The sequence below is a fragment of the Crocodylus porosus genome, unplaced genomic scaffold, assembly GCF_001723895.1.
Source record: "Crocodylus porosus isolate Cpor-Errol unplaced genomic scaffold, CroPor_comp1, whole genome shotgun sequence".
NCBI lineage: Eukaryota > Metazoa > Chordata > Crocodylia > Crocodylidae > Crocodylus > Crocodylus porosus.
In genome coordinates this window covers 86528046-86534678 of record NW_017728906.1, presented here as the reverse complement: position 1 = coordinate 86534678, position 6633 = coordinate 86528046, and positions in this window count along the sequence as shown.

The window sequence follows — 6633 nt, the reverse complement described above, 5'->3', positions numbered from 1 at the left end:
CATCCTGTAAGCTTAATTTTAACCTCTTCTAGACAGAAGGGTAGTAGCTCTTACACATATCGCATTCTCCAGGAATCACAGGGTAAACTGCTTTACCACACTGATTAGGGCCAAAAAAGAGGAACATACACAAACTGGTGTCATCAGTGCATTGAAGAGAGACACTACAACTCCATGTTTTTATCACTAACCCTCTTAAAGGTTTTGTATACACATTGAACAAGAAGGCTAACAAGGCAAAATCCTGTGAAACATGGCAGGAAAAAGTCCTTGAGCCCTCAGAAAGGAGAGAATATAGTCATTCAAAGAGATCTTCATGGACTCTGGTAGAATCTGCCTTTGCCTTAGAAAGAGCTTGTATTGGCTGATCTCAAAGGATTCTGGTAGATCTAAATCCATCAGTCTGCATACTTGGGTTTCATTTATGGGCAGAAGGAGATCAACAGCCAGCAATACCAGTGCTGCTTCTATATGCTACTACAGGGCTGTCAAACTGGCAGCACACAGGTTACATGTGACCGGTGGGGAAGTTAAATTACAGCTCCCAGATTCCCCCTCCACACCTGGTGGCTACTCTCTTCTGGGGGTTTCCTCTCCCTCCAACTTCCCGTTCTCCACCCCAGAGGTGGGGGAGCCTGTGGTCTGGGGTGCCTGAGAGGCACAGTGAAGAAGAGCCCATGGCTGGCAAGGTGAGGGTGAGGCAGAATCCCAGGGTGTATGGTGCAGCAGGGGTGTGGGCACCTGGGTGCAGTGGGATTGGAGATGTGCAAAGCAGCCCAGGAGATGCACAGTGCAGCGGAGGGGATGGCAGAGAACACCGCGTCATGCAGTACACTGGAGGTGGGGATGCTGGGGCATGTGGTACAGTGGGGAGAAGTATGGCTGAGCGGGGATCTGGAGGGCACAGTGCTGGAAGGGAGGGCATGCAGTGTGTGGTCCTAAGGGCCCGTGGTCCCTCCTGGTGCAGCTTCTGCTAACGCAGCCCACAGGGCATGTGGCACCCAACCACTTAGAGGTTGGGCAGCCCTGTTCTACTATATCCAGGACTGAAATTGTGCTGTCTGAGTGAGAGATCTGGGTACATCATGTACTGCCAGAGTTGTTCCCTTAGAATTTTCTTATTGATCTTAACCAAAAATGGGTAACTTGAGAAGGGACACTAGTTGAGGGATTACCAAGAAATAGATAGATGCTTGATCAAGAAACAGTCACTGATTTAAGAGAACTTTGCTACAGGCCCTATGCGTCGCTGATAGCATCATCTTTATAGGAGCCCTAATTTATTAGCATACTGATTCACCAAGCTACACCTATTCAGTAAGGCAAATAAGCTAAGCATAAAGCAAAAGGGAAGCACATCCTTAAGTATTTTATTGACCTTGGACAAACATAAGCACTTACTAAAATGTTTTGTAATCATTCCTCCGGCTGCCAGATATTATACACCAGGCTGAGATGATGTGGACTTGTCTCAGGCCCTTGCCTGAGACATCTTTGCTATACTAAGTTGCATACATCAGTAGCCAGCAGCCTTTTCAAACCATGGGTTGCAACAACCCAGCTCTGATCCAATGTGGGCCAGGCAGCTTCCACAGCAGTGGAGGGGCTCTGCCTGCAGCTGCACCAGGGTCATCCCATGTTGTCTCTGTTTCTCCCAGGCTCAGCTGGGGAGTGAGCACAGCTTCTATAGCCAGTGGGAATCTGCTCCATGGCTGCCAGCTTGGTTCCTGCTTCTGTGCTGCTGGGGGCGGGGGGATGGAGGAGGGGGAGAGAAAGGGTACAGGAGAAAGAGAAAAAGGGAAGGAAGAAGTGGCAGTAATTTGGATGCAGCTTCCAGGTGCCCAGCCAGCACTGTGCCCCACCAGCTGGAAGCTGCACCCATGCCACAATCGGAAGGAAGCTAAGGTGGTGGAGGGGAAGAAGCAGCCTCAAGGGTATGGCTGGAAGTTGCTCAACCCTGGAGTAGCTCCCTCCTGCTTCGCCTTGATACAGGCACTCTTGTGGGCATAGGCAAAGCCCTGGGTCTCTGCAGGCCAGATCCAGTAGCATTGTGAACTGGATCCAATGACTCTGTGGACCAGATGTTGCCAACCCCAAGCATACATCTTTGAGTGCACATCTTATGCAGGACACAAAGAGTTCTGCCCCTGTCTCACAAGCAGAGACCCTACAGTAAGAATGTAAGAACTGCCATTTACTGGGCCAGACCATAGGTCCATCTTGCCCAGTCTCCTGTGTCACACAGTGGCAGAGAGTGGATGCTGAAAAGGAGAGTGAATAGATGCCAATGTTTCTCAGCATGTCAAAATACTTCTGTTTTTGGTGAGGGTGGCAGCAATTGCCTTTCTGGGGTTCTGTTTGTTTATTTGTTTTGCTGCTGCTTCAATTGGTGTGGCCCAGAAAGATAAGCTCTTTTGTATTTTTTAAACTCTTGATTTTTTTCAAACTAGAGTTGAAATTTAGCCGAGATGGTCAAGATTGCTATTCACAGTAAACTGAGCAGATTGAGATGACAGCTAATAGCTAGGCATCATTAAAATATCAAAAGAAAAAAATCAATCCTTTTAAAGGGTTCTTTACATAGATGCCACTGTATTCCTGGTAGGTCATCTAGTGGAGATATGAAAAACAACAAAAAATGTAGTGGATGAATTGTTTCTTGAGGCAGCATTTTTTACCTTTTGCAGACAAGGCTTTTGTTCAAATTTTGACTAACACCTGTAATTCTTCTGTTTGAAGACCAAATAATGCACTGTTTTAGTTTCCTACCTCTCATGAAAGGAAAGAGACTGTAACACACAGCGCAAAAGAGCCCCTTCAGCTCCCCTGGAATAAGTGCTCTCTTTCTCTCTCTCTCTCTCTCTCTCTCTCTCTCTGTGTCTGTTGCTGTCTCTGTCACATGCACACACATAGCAAAATATGCCTCCATCCTCATGGCCCTGAGGAAAGATTGTTACAGTCCCAGCCCAAGCCTCTCCCCAGCCTCAGAGAAACAACAACAGATCCAGCAAAATCTTCCAGCCTCCCACAACCTCGTGCTGCTTTACATTATTTTCGCTGCTCTTGTCTTCACTGCCTCCCACCCTGGCCCCAAAGCTTACAGCTTTGGTTCCCTTCATCCCTTCCTTTATCCTGCTAGACAAAAGGCAATAGACATGATCAAGTTCTGTTTTTCCGCTTTAAAAAATTCCCTGCTGTTTCTCCTATACCAAATCCTCCACCCATTAATGTCAAAGAAAGGTTTTTTTCCTGGTGATTTTTATAGCATCTCTCCTTGATAGAATACAAAGATAGGCTACTATGGTCCAACTCAAAGCCACCTTATGTTTTGACATTCACTTCAACTGAAAGAGGATTAAACCTGTAATTCAGAACACTTTGATCAAAATAATAAGCATAAATGGTTTGTCCAGAGCTCAACATATATTTTAAACGTATATATTACAAGCTTATAATGCTGTCTATAACCAAGTTTGTCTTTTAACAATCCCAAGAGCAGAAACTGATTTATTTCATAATTATGGTGCACCCAACTGACAACTTAATTGTAGCAAACATTCTCTTTTAAAGAACATTTCTCCTAGTTCCATGTGTGTCAATTATGAGGTTGTGTTATATAAAGAAGATATTTTAACTGGTGAGACTGCCACCTTGGACTATGCTGATTATACACAAGCAGTCCTATTTATTAATCTTTTCTCATAAACAGAGTGCCCATGAAAAACTTGATGTCTTTAATGTAGTCAGTAATATAGAATTAAATAGTTTCTTTAGTACCAGCATAACTGTGACCCTGAATCCTGCAGTTGTAACTGTACAGACAAGGCCCTTAATTTGAGAGACCCTATGCCAGCAGTTCTCAGCCTTTTTAGACTTGAAGCACTCCTCAATAAACTCAAGATACCTCCAGATAAGACTCTAGGCCCCCTGAGAAAATGCCAGCTCTTAGTTTTCACTCATTGTTTGAGAACAGAAAAATAACAGAGTAATTCTGTTGCTAAGAACTGAGGAAGACCACAGTGGGTCAGTATATTTTTGACACTCTGGGTTTATCTTGTGAACTATGTTTGCACAGCTAGACATGCTAACATTGTGTGGTACCTCATGGCACCTTGGTAAAGATCTCAAGGCACCCCAGGGTGCCATGGCACCCTGGTTGAGAATCACTTCACTATGCCAACATAAGCATATATGAAAATATTTGCAGGCTTAAAGCCTAAAGTACTACTCAGCAGAAACTGGGCACAAATTCTAGGCATAATAGGACCTTCTTGGCACTGAATGAAATGTTCCCAAATGTGAATTCTGTATAATTAACAGGTAGGAAAGCAATTTATATGTAAGTACGAATATTGCATAAAGGCAATATGCTATAGGAAGTTATTATGCAGCAGTACATTTGCACTACTGTATAATAACTGGATAACATAAGCCCTGCTTTAATACGTCTGTAGGTATCTAAAACATTGCTTTCATTGTTTATATGAGGGTCCCTTAAACTCCTCTAATTGCTAAATTTCTCTTTGCTATAGACAGATGAAAAGACTGTCTGCTCCACTGAAACATTGTAAGCACTTTTCCATTGCAAGCATCCATTATGCAAAATGAGAGTTACCACCATGTGACTGACAAAAATAAATTATATATGGCTGGAGCATCTAAAAGCTTCCTAGTGGACAGAATTGCATTATATCACTTCTGCTTCTCAGAAACTCTTGTGGTTTCTTTATGCTAATTAACTGTTCGTACCATAGCAGAAAGGTTTGGCAAAGACAGATTTGCTTTATTTGTTATGACATGAAGATCAAAGCAAATATGTCACTAGGCAGAAATGTTAAGAGGAAAAAAGACATAAAGGACAACTTGAAGGTAGAAATGTTTTATTTTATATTCCTATATTATAGTCTGCCTTTTAGGAAGCGGTACACGTGCATGTGAGGTACCACATATGTTGTTTTAGTATGTGGAGGTGTGATACTGTGTTGAGGCCTTGATGAGAAGAATCCTTTGTGCCCACATGGTTATCAAATCACATGCTTAAATGCTGTCTCCTAAAATAGAGACTGCCCTACATAAACTGTAACCTGAACAGTTAGGTACAATAGTCAATGACTGTTTATTAACAGCCTGTTTTCTTCCAATGTAGACTGCATATAAGCATCCCAAGAGACTTAACTTTGTGAGAGGTATGAAGATCTAGAGCAACATCAAAATGCTAGGTAAATCAAAATCGCAAAACTGCACACTGGCTGTTTAATGGCTTTCTAAGTGCAAGGCAGGCATAGAAGTGAAGGCAGCCTGACAAAAGCCCCCAAACACTTACGTCCAATTCCATGTTTATTTTCTTAATACATATGTTTTTAAAGAAGATGCTCATAGTACTGCAATGCATTTACCAACAGAGGCTTTCCAGACTAGCACTAGAAGGGAGACAGCCTTCCCCTTTTAGTATAGATATAGCTCTCTCTTTATAGCCTGAGATGTCCTTACCTGAGCCCAAGTCTCTTCTGTCTGCTGTTCCTGTCCAAGGATATATATACACTGCAATCATTCCTGTGATGACTAGATATTATAGACCTATCTGAGTCAGCTATAAATCAAGTAACTTGGTCACTGGTAGTAGTAGTCTGGTCTTGGCAGCACAGAGCTCAGCATGGATTAATTGCCGGAGTATTTTACCCATGGGTTTTGCAGCCTGTGTAAAAAAGGCTGCAGCTAAACTGCTACTAATACTTACGGTCATCCCTGTCTTGGGAATATCCATACTCTGCTGAAGCTACAACAGTGATTCTAGTGTAGACAGATCTCACAAAACAAAGTCTTGTTTCTGAGTTTATGTGGGTGATATGCTTGCTTCGTTAGTTCTATAGTTATTATAGTTAAAGGTACGTCTCTTATTCAGATTAAGTATCTTGATACTGCATCCAGTGCTTCACTGTCAGTCATTTCTACATCTGAGTTAATATTTTTACATCTGAGTTAAGGTTTTTAGCTAGACTTAGAACAGTTTTCAGGGCTGTGAAATAGAAAAAAGACACAGGGCATTCTTAGACATGTACGCGGCACATTTTTTTAAATGCCCAGTGCTGTCATGTGCGTTTGTATCAATGGAGAAATGTGCGTGAGCACTGAAAAACTGGCAGTGATGCACTTTTCAACCAAAACACATCGAAGGTGTTTTTAGTTCAAAAGCGCACCACCTCCACTTTCTCAGCACTGGCATGCATTTTGCCATTTACACACATGAATGCGACACAACGCCAGGCATATCAGCTCCCATGTGGAACAGACTCGATTCATTGAGTTTGCTCCGATGCTCCGCATTTCCAGCCCGTTGCAGTAGGAAAGGGTACATGTATAAATGCCCACTACCAGGAATGGCTAACAGACAGCAAAATTGCAGAGGAAAGGATTGCCTGAAGCGTGGAACATCCTTAAAAAGGGGAGAGGATCCTTGAGACCTGGGGAGTGGAAAGAGGAGATTATAATGAGCCATGAAGTCCACTGACTCTCAGAACTGGGTGAATAGAAAAGCCACCACCCTTCTCAGAGAGTTGGTTTTAAAACGTGGGAGTAGCGGGAATCAAAGGAGAGGTGCAGCTGCACCAGTGGACCCCTCCTGTATGCACTCCT